Raw genomic sequence first — 14,113 nt, 5'->3', positions numbered from 1 at the left:
ATGACTTTTTTTTCTTCTTCTCTGTTTCTTTCTCTTCTTCTTTTATATAACATTGTATATCTTAAATTCCAAACTCTACTCTAGATTTTTAATTTATGCTTTTTGGTATTTGATATCAATTTTGTACTTGTATTTTCTTTATAATTTTGTGACATTGTTTGTTTTTGTTTGTTTGTTTTCTCTCTTTATTTTTCTTCTTTTTTTTTTAACATTGTATTTTTGAAATTCCAAACTCTACTCTAGATTTTTAATTTTTGCTTTTTGTTATTAGTTAACAATTCTGTACCTGTACTTTCTTTATAATTTTCGTGACCTTGTTTGTTTTTGTTTGTTCGTTTTTTCTCTCTTTCTTTTCTTTTTCTTTTCTTTAACATTGTATTTCTGAAATTCCAAACTCTACTCTAGATTTTTAATTTTTGCTTTTATGTATTTGTTACCAATTTTGTACCTTTAAGAACCCAATCTTCAGGACCCATTTTTCACTAGGGAGCGAGATTACTGGCTTGACTGCTCTCTCTCCCTTTGGACTCTCCTTTTTCTCCACCGGTCGCCTGTGTCTCCTCCCTAACCCCTCTCTACTCTACCCAACTCTGTGAATTTCTGTGTGTTCCACATGGTGAAGAACACTTAGGGAACTGATTACCGGCTGGGTCTGTCTACCTCCTTTTCATTCCCCCCTTTTATCCTTCTGGCCACCTCTGTCACCTTCCTCCTTCTTCTCTTCTCTGTATAACTCCGTGAACATCTCTGAGTGGTCCAGTTGTGGAGTGCACATAAGGAAGTGACTACTGGCTAGCCCACTATCTCCACTATTGATTCCACCTCATGTCATTTGGGTCACCTCTAACACCCTCCTCCCTTTTCTCTTCTCCATGTAACCCTGTGAACCTCTCTGAGTGACCCTCACAGTAGAGAAACTTTTCATCTTTAACATAGATGTTTTATCAATGGTGCTGTATAGAAGGAGAAGTTTTGAAACTACTGTAAAAATAAGACCGATAACTGGAAGCAGGAGACTTAAGTCCAAACCCTGACTCCAGGGAACTCCTGACTCCAAGGAACATTAATTGACAGGAGCTCATCAAATGCCTCCATGCCGACACTGAAACCAAGCACCACACAAGGGCCAATAAATTCCAGGGCAAGACATACCAAGCAAATTCTCCAGCAACAAAGGAACACAGCCCTGAGCTTCAAGATACAGGCTGCCCAAAGTCACCCCAAAACCATAGACATCTCATAACTCATTACTGGACATTTCATTGCACACCAGAGAGAAGAAATACAGCTCCACCCACCAGAACACCGACACAAGCCTCCCTAACCAGGAAACATTGACAAGCCACCTGTACAAACCCACACACAGTGAGGAAACGCCACAATAAAGAGAACTCCAAAAACTGCCAGAATACAGAAAGGACACCCCAAACTCAGCAATTTAAACAAGATGAAGAGACAGAGGAATACCCAGCAGATAAAGGAACAGGATAAATGCCCACCAAACCAAACAAAAGAGGAAGAGATAGGGAATCTACCTGATAAAGAATTCCGAATAATGATAGTGAAATTGATCCAAAATTTTGAAATTAAAATGGAATCACAGATAAATAGCCTGGAGACAAGGATTGAGAAGATGCAAGAAAGGTTGAACAAGGACCTAGAAGAAATAAAAAAGAGTCAATATATAATGAATAATGCAATAAATGAAATTAAAAACACTCTGGAGGCAACAAATAGTAGAATAAAAGAGGCAGAAGATAGGATTAGTGAATTAGAAGATAGAATGGTAGAAATAAATGAATCAGAGACGAAAAAAGAAAAATGAATTAAAAGAAATGAGGACAATCTCAGAGACCTCCAGGACAATATTAAACGCTACAACATTCTAATCATAGGGGTTCCAGAAGAAGAAGACAAAAAGAAAGACCATGAGAAAATACTTGAGGAGATAATAGTTGAAAACTTCCCTAAAATGGGGAAGGAAATAATCACCCAAGTCCAAGAAACCCAGAGAGACCCAAACAAGATAAACCCAAGGAGAAACACCCCAAGACACATATTAATCAAATTAACAAAGATCAAACACAAAGAACAAATATTAAAAGCAGCAAGGGAAAAACAACAAATAACACACAAGGGAATTCCCATTAGGATAACAGCTGATCTTTCAATAGAAACTCTTCAAGCCAGGAGGGAATGGCAAGACATACTTAAAATGATGAAAGAAAATAACCTACAGCCCAGATTATTGTACCCAGCAAGGATCTCATTCAAATGTGAAGGAGAAATCAAAAGCTTTTCAGACAAGCAAAAGCTGAGAGAATTCTGCACCACCAAACCAGCTCTCCAACAAATACTAAAGGATATTCTCTAGACAGGAAACACAAAAATGGTGTATAAACTCGAACCCAAAACAATAAAGTAAATGGCAACGAGATCATACTTATCAGTAACTACCTTAAACGTAAATGGGTTGAATGCCCCAACCAAAAGACAAAGACTGGCTGAATGGATACAAAAACAAGGCCCCTACATATGTTGTCTACAACAGACCCACCTCAAAACAGGGGACACATACAGACTGAAAGTGAAGGGCTGGAAAAAGATTTTCCATGCAAATAGGGACCAAAAGAAAGCAGGAGTAGCAATACTTATATCAGATAAAATAGACTTTAAAACAAAGGCTGTGAAAAGAGACAAAGATGGTCACTACATAATGATCAAAGGATCAATCCAAGAAGAAGATATAACAATTATAAATTTATATGCACCCAACACGGGAGCACCGCAGTATGTGAGACAAATGCTAACAAGTATGAAACGAGAAATTAACAATAACACAATAATAGTGGGAGACTTTAATACCCCACTCACACCTATGGACAGATCAACTAAACAGAAAATTAACAAGGAAACACAAACGTTAAACGATACAATAGACCAGTTAGACCTAATTGATATCTATAGGACATTTCATCCCAAAACAATGAATTTCACCTTTTTCTCAAGCGCACATGGAACCTTCTGCAGGATAGATCTCATCCTGGGCCATAAAGCTAGCCTTGGTAAATTCAAAAAAATAGAAATCATTCCAAGCATCTTTTCTGACCACAATGCAGTAAGATTAGATCTCAATTACAGGAGAAAAACTATTAAAAATTCCAACAAATGAAGGCTGAACAACACACTGCTGAATGACCAACAAATCACAGAATAAATCAAAAAAGAAATAAAAATTTGCATAGAAACTAATGAAAATGAAAACACAACAACCCAAAACCTGTGGGACACGGTAAAAGCAGTCCTAAGGGGACAGTTCATAGCAATACAGGCACACCTCAAGTAACAAGAAAAAAGTCAAATAAATAACCTAACCCTACACCTAAAGCAACTAGAAAAGGAAGAAATGAAGAACCCCAGGGTTAGTAGAAGGAAAGAAATCTTAAAAATTAGAGCAGAAATAAATGCAAAAGAAATAAAAGAGACCATAGCAAAAATCAACAAAACCAAAAGCTGGTTCTTTGAAAGGATAAATAAAATTGACAAACCATTAGCCAGACTCATAAAGAAACAAAGGGAGAAAAATCAAATCAACAAAATTATAAACGAAAATGGAGAGATCACAACAGACAACACAGAAACACAAAGGATCATAAGAGACTACTATCAACAATTATATGCCAATAAAATGGACAACGTGGAAGAAATGGACAAATTCTTAGAAAAGTACAACTTTCCAAAACTGAACCAGGAAGAAATAGAAAATTTAACAGACCCGTCACAAGCACGGAAATTGAAACTGTAATCAAAAATCTTCCAGCAAACAAAAGCCCCGGTCCAGATGGCTTCACAGCTGAATTCTACCAAAAATTTAGAGAAGACCTAACACCTATCTCGCTCAAACTCTTCCAAAAAATTGCAGAGGAAGGTAAACTTCCAAACTCATTCTATGAGGCCACCATCACCCTAATACCAAAACCTGACAAAGATCCCACAAAAAAAGAAAACTACAGGCCAATATCACTGATGAACATAGATGCAAAAATCCTTAACAAAATTCTAGCAATCAGAATCCAACAACACATTAAAAATATCATACACCATGACCAAGTGGGCTTTATCCCAGGGATGCAAGGATTCTTCAATATCCGCAAATCAATCAATGTAATACACCACATTAACAAATTGAAAAATAAAAACCATATGATTATCTCAATAGATGCAGAGAAAGCCTTTGACAAAATTCAACATCCATTTATGAGAAAAACTCTCCAGAAAGCAGGAATAGAAGGAACATACCTCAACATAATAAAAGCTATATATGACAAACCCACAGCAAACATTATCCTCAATGGTGAAAAATTGAAAACATTTCCTCTAAAGTCAGGAACAAGACAAGGGTGCCCACTTTCACCATTACTATTCAACATAGTTTTGGAAGTTTTGGCCACAGCAATCAGAGCAGAAAAAGAAATAAAAGGAATCCAAATTGGAAAAGAAGAAGTAAAACTCTCACTATTTGCAGATGACATGATCCTCTACATAGAAAACCCAAAAGACTCCACCAGAAAATTACTAGAACTAATCAATGACTATAGTAAAGTTGCAGGATATAAAATCAACACACAGAAATCCCTTGCATTCCTATACACTAATAATGAGAAAACAGAAACAGAAATTAAGGAAACAAGTCCATTCACCATTGCAACGGAAAGAATAAAATACTTAGGAATATATCTACCTAAAGAAACTAAAGACCTATATATAGAAAACTATAAAACACTGGTGAAAGAAATCAAAGAGGACACTAATAGATGGAGAAATATACCATGTTCATGGATTGGAAGAATCAATATAGTGAAAATGAGTATACTACCCAAAGCAATTTATAGATTCAATGCAATCCCTATCAAGCTACCAACAGTATTCTTCACAGAGCTAGAACAAATAATTTCACAATTTGTATGGAAATACAAAAAAACCTCGAATAGCCAAAGCGATCTTGAGAAAGAAGAATGGAACTGGAGGAATCAACCTGCCTGACTTTAGGCTCTACTACAAAGCCACAGTTATCAAGACAGTATGGCACTGGCACAAAGACAGAATTATAGATGAATGGAACAAAATAGAAAGCCCAGAGATAAATCCACACACATATGGACACCTTATCTTTGACAAAGGAGGCAAGAATATACAATGGATTAAAGACAATCTCTTTAACAAGTGGTGCTGGGAAATCTGGTCAACCACTTGTAAAAGAACGAAACTAGACCACTTTCTAACACCATACACAAAAATAAACTCAAAATGGATTAAAGATCTCAATGTAAGACCAGAAACTATAAAACTCCTGGAGGAGAACATAGGCAAAACACTCTCTGACATACATCACAGCAGGATCCTCTATGACCCACCTCCCAGAATATTGGAAATAAAAGCAAAAATAAACAAATGGGACCTAATTAACCTTAAAAGCTTTTGCACATCAAAGGAAACTATTAGCAAGGTGAAAAGACAGCCTTCAGAATGGGAGAAAATAATAGCAAATGAAGCAACTGACAAACAACTCATCTCAAAAATATATAAGTAACTCCTACAGCTCAACTCCAGAAAAATAAATGACCCAATCAAAAAATGGGCCAAAGATCTAAATAGAAATTTCTCCAAAGAAGACATACAGATGGCTAACAAACACATGAAAAGATGCTCAACATCACTCATTATCAGAGAAATGCAAATCAAAACCACTATGAGGTACCATTTCACACCAGTCAGAATGGCTGTGATCCAAAAGTCTACAAATAATAAATGCTGGAGAGGGTGTGGAGAAAAGGGAACCCTCTTACACTGTTGGTGGGAATGCAAACTAGTACAGCCACTATGGAGAACAGTGTGGAGATTCCTTAAAAAACTGGAAATAGAACTGCCTTATGATCCAGCAATCCCACTGCTGGGCATACACACTGAGGAAACCAGAAGGGAAAGAGACACGTGTACCCCAATGTTCATCGCAGCACTGTTTATAATAGCCAGGACATGGAAGCAACCTAGATGTCCATCAGCAGATGAATGGATAAGAAAGCTATGGTACATATACACAATGGAGTATTACTCAGCCATTAAAAAGAATACATTTGAATCAGTTCTAATGAGGTGGATGAAACTGGAGCCTATTATACAGAGTGAAGTAAGCCAGAAGGAAAAACATCAATACAGTATACTAATGCATATATATGGAATTTAGAAAGATGGTAACAATAACCCGGTGTACGAGACAGCAAAAGAGACACTGATGTAGAGAACAGTCTTATGGACTCTGTGGGAGAGGGAGAGGGTGGGAAGATTTGGGAGAATGACATTGAAACATGTAAAACATCATGTAAGAAACGAGTTGCCAGTCCAGGTTCGATGCACGATACTGGATGCTTGGGGCTAGTGCACTGGGACAACCCAGAGGGATGGTATGGGGAGGAAGGAGGGAGGAGGGTTCACGATGGGGAACACATGTATACCTGTGGCGGATTCATTTTGATATTTGGCAAAACTAATACAATTATGTAAAGTTTAAAAATAAAATAAATTAAAAAAATAAAGAAAGAAAGAAAAAAGAAAAAATAAATAAAAACAACTGGACTATATGATGACCTTTTACCTTTACCTAGTTAGTTTCACTTTTTCTATTTCATATTCAGTGCTCTCATTTCATTTAGTTTACGTTTTCCAATTTCTCCATCTCTTTTCTGGTTGTTCTTTCTTAAGACCATCAGGCATAGTAGAAAAGCTTTTGTATACATTTATATATAAAATGTATAATATATATATATATATATATATAATAAAATATATAAAATTTTGCCTAGCTAAAAAATTTATGATGTTTTGATTCCACTTCTTTGACTTAATATGAATAGGATGCTAGATTTCTAATTTATATTCAGTCACAACTTTGATATAGTTCCACTTATGCTGACATCTAGTATTACTGCTAAACTCTAGAAAGTTTATTATCTTAGTGATTTAAAAAAAATTTGAATGAAGTTTGAAACTTCTAATCCAATTCTGAGAATATAAAGAAATACCATCCTGTTAAAAAAAAAAGAAAGGTATTAATATGTGATACAATATTATTAACTAAGGTGCAGATTTTGTTCAAATTTTACAAAAGTTTATGCTATGGTCAATATTTTTTCATACCTTATTTGCCTCTACATTGTATTTAATTCCATAGAGAAGTTTCAGCTGCATGTAAGAAATTCTGATAAATTCTTCACTCTTATTCTATTACAAATATTTTATATTTCCTTGTTATGGCTTCTTAGATACACCCATCATTTAAAAGTGCACATTTAATTTCCAAATACATGGGATTTTTAAAGTATCTTTGATACTAATCTCTCATTTATATTAATTTCTCATTTAAATGCTCTCTTCTCTGCAATCACCCTCTGTGCTTTTTCAGTCTTCTAACTTTATTGAGGCTTTCAATGGCTAAGTCAAAGGTCTTTCTTGGTAAATGTCACAGTGCACTTGAAAATAATGTATGTTATTTTCAAATGTCTTTTGATATTGATCCCTAACATAATTCCACAATGATAAGAGCAGAGACTCTATGTGATTTCAATACCTTTAGACCAGGAAGTTTCTGGACCTAGTCCTATCTCCCTGGACATATTCCAGTGTCTCCTACTTTATAGTTTATGGGGACATGAATAGAATTTTTATCCTACTCTTGTTTGAAAATTGTGTAAATCTTAAATTAATTATGTTAAATTGGTTCACAGTGTTTTTCAGGTCTGCTGTATCTTTCTATTTCTCTATATGCTCATTCTATTAATTTTTGAGAGCATGATATTGAAACTCAACTAAAAATCTTAATTTATCTACTTAAAAAGAAATTCTTTCTCCAGAGGGCCTTCTGGACCCAGGATCAAAGCCAGGTCTGCCTACATTGCAGGCAGATTCCTTACCATCTGAGCTACAGGGAAGTCCCCTTAAAAAGAATAATTGTAATACACAGAGGAACTCTATGTAACTTTGTTCTGTATTTTCCAAGTCTCCTGTAAATGTATTATATTTTCACAATTAAAAACATTAAAAAAGGAATATAGATTAAAGAAAATATGCAAGAGTACAGCCAGCAAGGAAAGAAACCAAGTTAGAACCTCTTAACACATATCCATTTATTACATCTTTTAGGAAATACCTATTTTTAAACTAAAACTGAAATTGGACCCCAAAAAAGGCCCTTGAAGAAAATTAAGAATAGTGAGCAGATTTCTCCCTGTTAATATTTATTGACTGTTCCCCTCAAAAATTTTACCCTATAAGAATTATCCAGCCAGGAAAACTAGGCATATCCACGTGGTACAGCCCTTGAGAGAGAAGAGTGAAAACAGACTCCAGTCCTTGGGTTCCTCTGCCTCAGGAATTCTGAGTAAAGCTGAGGTCCTTATAGATAGCAGCATTTTCTTTCATTCATTCAGGCCCTATTACCTACAAAGTGAGCTGGACACACACACAACAGAGCATGGGAAAGTGACCACAGAAATTTCAACCTGAAATGGAACTGGGGCAGGGAATGGAGACTCTTGCAAACGTGCCCCCAGGAAGTAAACTGAGGTGCCGAGAGGCTGGCTTCCCTAAATGCCTGCTTTATAGGATGGCCAATGAATTCACTGCCTGGAAGCTGACTAGATGCCCCTTCTTACTCTCTGTCCATAAATAGAACCTCCCCAAATCCTCAACTGACTTCCTGAATTGCAAGTCTTCTGCTATTCCCCAATAAGCTAAATTTCTGGTCATTTGAGTTTGCCTCAGTTTACTTCCTTTATTAGGTTGACACTACAAATAAGTAAGTGATGTGCCAATATCTGCATACTTTCCCAGGGATGCATGTGGTCACTATGAATTGGCCATAAACCCAACAGCAAGTGGGCATGATGGACTCACCTTCATGAGCCAATGCCCATAACCATCAAAGATAGATACTATTATCCTACATGATAAATCTTAACCTGTGAGCCTGGCTAAGAGTCCCAACCTCTTCAGTTAGTGGAGGAGATGGACCGGAATCCACAGTCTAGGACTAGAGTCTGCTCTGACCACTCAACGGAGACAGGATTCCTGCATTCATTGTAAACACAGGGACACAGCACTGCAACATCAGGAGGGCACATCCATGGAAGATATAATGTGGATTTGGGGCATGCAAAATGAGCAGCCTATTATGACACAGGTCAGCTCCTCTGAGAGAGAAAAAGCAGACACTGATGGTAAAGGAAGTTGTCTGAGGAGTGACATCTTACTCTGAAAGAGAGTAAAACGAACTAGGAAGTAACAGTTCAGGAGCAGAAGCAGGAGCACTCACTCAGCCCCAGGGACCATCAGAGAAATGGAGAAGCACTTCTGCATGTGAAGAACGGGATATGGAGGAACAGAAAGGGAGAAGGTCACAAGCTGGAGAAGCATGAGCATGTTGAAACAGGAGACAGGTCATGGAGGTCCAAGGAATCTGGTTTTCACTCTGACAGAAAAATCACTGAGTTTTACATAGGAAAATGATACAGTCAAATGCACGTCATGGATCTCTCAACTGCTGGCACTGGTACTGGATACTCTGTTGGGGGGAGGGACCTCGTGAAGTGCTTGACTGTCTCCACTCACTAGATGCCAGCTGCTCCCCTCCCCACATTGTGGTGACCAGATGTCCTCATACACTGCCAATCATACACTGAACTGAGAACCACAGGACTGCAGTGGGGATCCAGGGCTGAGGACCCAAGACTATAATCCACAAGGTGGATGTGATAAGTAAGCGAGTGACAGCTGAGCTGAAAGATGATTTTTCCTAATTCCTCTCATGTAATGTGGCTGCACAATCTAGGCATCCAGTTACACAGAGAATGCTCCAAGCGCACCTTGTGCAAACTCCTCTCTACCTCTGAAGCCCGTATCACCCACCAGTGTCATCACCGACCCACCTCATTGTGGACCCCTGCTGACTTTCTCAGCAGAGCCTTCTGCTCTCAGCCCCCCAGCCCTGTGTCTGCTTCTCAGTACATACTTCTCCATCCTAGGGGCATTCAGTCTCAGCTGACACCTGAGCCCCTCAATTCCAATCACTGCATGGACTGGACTTAAGAATCAAGAGGCCAGATCTACCCCTCAGATCTTAAACAATATCCTCCAGCCAAGCCTCCAAGGAACCATTCCCTCAACTCCCTCTACACCTGCTCCTCAATATACTCTCCACTTTGTCTTAACTTATGAGATGGATTGTTGTTGTTCAGTTGCTCAGTTGTCTGACAATTTTCAATCCCATAGATTGCTGCATGCCAGGCTTCCCTATCCTTTACTATCCTCCGGAGTTTGCTCAAACTCATGTCCATTGAGCCTATCCAACCATCTCATCCTCTGTCCCCCTACTTCTCCTCCTGCCCTCAATCTTTCCCAGCATCATGGTCTTTTCCGAAGAGTCAGCTCTTCTCATCAGGTGACCAAAGTATTGGAGATTCAGCTTCAGCATCAGTCCTTCCAATGAATATTCAAGGTTGATTTCCTTTAGGATTGAGATGGATATGCCCACCTTTTCAGCATATAACCCATCACCTAAGCTAGTAACCCCAGTTCCTCTGTCCTCCAGGAACTGCCCAATTCTACCATGTCTGAAAGAATCACAAATGCTAGGTGTCAAAAAAAAAAAAAAAAAAAGTTATCCTGTGTGAAACCTGTTCTTGTTTTCTTATTCTGACACTTCATAGAGAATCACCACCCACCCACAGATGTGAGTCAGAAGCCAAGGAAACCATCCAACCAAACATCAAGTTCTGAAAACTTTGAATCCTGAAAATTCCCCACATCTATCTCTTCCCCACAGCCCCTGTTTCATTTCAGGACTATTACTCACCACCCAGGCAATGATTTTATTTATTTATTTTTTGAATTATTTATTTATTTTTATGATTTGTTTTCTTTACTTTACAATATTGTATTGGTTTTGCCATACATCAACATGAATCTGCCACTGGTGTACACGTGTTCCCCATCCTGAAACCCCCTCCCACCTCCCTCCCCATACCATCCCTCTGGGTCATCCCAATGCACAAGCCCCAAACATCCTGTATCATGCATCAAACCTGGACAGGCACTGATTTTAAATTTCTTCAATCCATTCTCCATTCTGCCATCAGAATTTTTTTTAAATAAATGCCAATCTGTTTATGGCTTAACTACTCAAAATTATTTAAAAGCATCACCAGGATGACACAAATGTCCTTCTTTACACATCTGGACTCTTTTCTACCCATCATTCCCCCAGCTATAGTTGAGAACCACCTGTTCTGGATGCATGGTCAACCTGCATCTCCATGCAGAACCTCCACACACTTCTCCTTTTACAGCCAGTCCCTGCAGTCAACTCCTTGGGGACACTCAGGTCCTGCCTCAAGTACTATTTCCTGAGCTACAAGGAGACTCAGTCAACTCTGCTTCTTGCTTCCCCTACTGTGCATGCCTCCATGGGGACCCCATATACAACAATGGCATATATCAAGTATTTACATATTGTGCAAAATATTTTACTTCCTTTCATGTTTTCTTCTTACTCAGAATACTATATTACTCTTCATTTTACAGAAGGAACAAACTGTGAGAAATTAAGCCATTTACCTAGTAAAGTCTACATAGTTAAGTGGAAAATTCAGGGCTTAAATCTAGGACAGTCTGATTAGCAGCCACTTCAACCACTAAGCTCTAATAATTTGTTTCTATGTTTTACTTAAGCCTGTTCAAGTCAGTTGAGAATAGAGGCTTTCTTTTAATCTGTGTGTCCCTAGTAACTAGGGGTGGGGTAAGAGAAAAAGGAGAAGCTGAAAAAAACAAATGGAAGTCCTAGTTATATATCAAGACCCTGACCTAAATAAAGAGGATCCATGTATAAAATAAATAAGCTACAAGGATATAATGTTCTACACAAGGCATATAGCCAATATTTTATAATAACTATAAGTGGAATATAACCTTTAAAAACTGTACACCACTATGTTGTACACTTGAAATTTATATAATATTATATATCAATTATACCTCAATAAAAATTAATAAATTAGAATAGGAAATAAGCAGTTACCTTGGTGTTCTTACAAAATACGTCTTAGAAACAAAGACTTTTTTTTCAGTTCTGGAGACTGAAAGTCCAAGATCAAGATGACAGCATAGGCTCCTTATCTGGTGAGAGCCCTCTTCTTCCAGGGTATCAGTTGGTGCCTTCTGCCTGAGTCCTCACATTAAGATACTAATCCCATTTGCAGCAACATAGATGGAGTTAGAGATTGTGATTCTGTTTGAAATAAGTCAGACAGAGAAAGAGAAATATCACTTATATGCTAAATTTAAAAAGAAATGAAACAAATGAACTTATTCATGAAACAGAAACAGACTCACAGACTTAGAGAATGAACTTAAGGTTATCACAGGGGATATGTCAGGGGAAGGGATAGATAGGGAATTTGGAATAGATCTGTACACACATACACAAAGCTCAATTTCCTGCACCTCTGGAGGGGTCTGCACACCAGCCTTCGGTGTCTTTCGGTTTTGTGTCCATAGTGCTGGTGTTGGAGTTTGAGCTTTTAGAGACACTCCCAACTTTGGCTTCATGGAATGTCCCTGGAAGGGCTGGGATTCCAATGACAAGGGTTACTTTTCTTTCTCAGTTGACAAACCAAGGGAAGGACATTTTCTGGGTCCCTGGGGACAGCAGGTGCTCTGGAAGGGGTGGCCCCGAGTCCCAGCACACAGGGTCCGGGTTGTTGCCATCCCCTCTTTCTCCCTGGAGGAGCCAGTGGCCTGCCCTGCCTTGGCCTCTGCATGGCCTTGGGTAGCTCTCAATGCTCACCCCAGGTTCACCTGCATTCAGCGGCAGACTCATCTGACCCCCAAAACCTGGAAGGAAGCTGGGTAAAGTGTCCTTTCTACTACCCAGAAGAGCAAACAGGTGACTGACCCCAGGTCACATGGCCCATCCATGCCAGAGCCCAAAGCCTGGTCTCCAGCTCTTATTCCTTGAAAGTCATTCAGTTCCTCTAGCCAAGAAGGAGGACTCCCTGGAGGAGGGGGTGTTTGGGGAAGTGCCCAGGCTTTTTGCTCAGCAGCAGGCTTGCCCTTCACTGGGGATCTCAGAGCTGGAAGGCACTGTAGAGACCACCAGCTCCAGATCAGCGCCCCAAGGGGGCCAGGCTGGCCAGCGAGACCCAGCAGGCTGTGTCATTTCCAGCCCTCCTACACCTGTCTTCTACTGGTGTCCAGGGTTGCATCTCCTTCCTCTGGGAGCCACAACAGTTCTGATGCACAGGAAAGACAAGATTCCTCTGCTAGACACTGACCCTCCCTGGTCCCCTGAGGTCCTGCTGGATAGGAGGCGCGCGCAGCTGGACGTGCACCTAAAGGGAGCCAGGTGGTACCTCACTCGCTCCAGAACTCCCACGCTACTCCCCTGTTTGCTGTTCCCTGGGGGGAAGCCAGCTGGGTTCAACCCCCTGCCCCGCCAGCCTAAAGTCCAAGCACGCCTCTGAAGCCTTGGCTTCTTCGGAGCCCTGAATGCTGCGTGTGCAGAAGGGATCCCAGTTCTTTTTTCTGGAGGGGCGGGCTTTGCACAGGGTGTTCCCACAGTTTTCTGCGCCCACGAGCTCCTGGGGAGAGCTCTGGCTCCGGACCCAAGATGCGCGCCTGCCCGCCCACTTCCCAGCTGGGTTTCCCATGGTCGAGCCGGTCGGCGGGTTAGAGAGGGCTTGACCCGGGACACCCCACTCCCGGTCGGGCACCCGCGGGAGGGGGCGGCCCGGAGGGCTGATTAGACAGGATCCAAGCAGGAAGTCTTGGTCCCCACCCTGGGCGGCCGTCCCGCCCCGCGCGGCCTGGACACCTGTCTGCCCGTCCATCCATCCGTCTGTTCCTCAGTGCGGCGACCGGTCTAGGGCGCAGGGCCGGGAGCCGGGGTGGGAACCGGGGAGGCTCTGTCCGCGACGCCCCCACCAGCAGGCCAATCTGAGGCGGTAGGCTGTGCGGCTGCGCGCACGCAGCCCAGGATAAGAGGCCAGGTGAGCCTACCTGCGCT

Source organism: Bos indicus, unplaced genomic scaffold (assembly GCF_029378745.1).
Source record: "Bos indicus isolate NIAB-ARS_2022 breed Sahiwal x Tharparkar unplaced genomic scaffold, NIAB-ARS_B.indTharparkar_mat_pri_1.0 scaffold_53, whole genome shotgun sequence".
NCBI classification, from domain to species: domain Eukaryota; kingdom Metazoa; phylum Chordata; class Mammalia; order Artiodactyla; family Bovidae; genus Bos; species Bos indicus.
Note: the sequence above shows the minus strand (reverse complement) of the source record.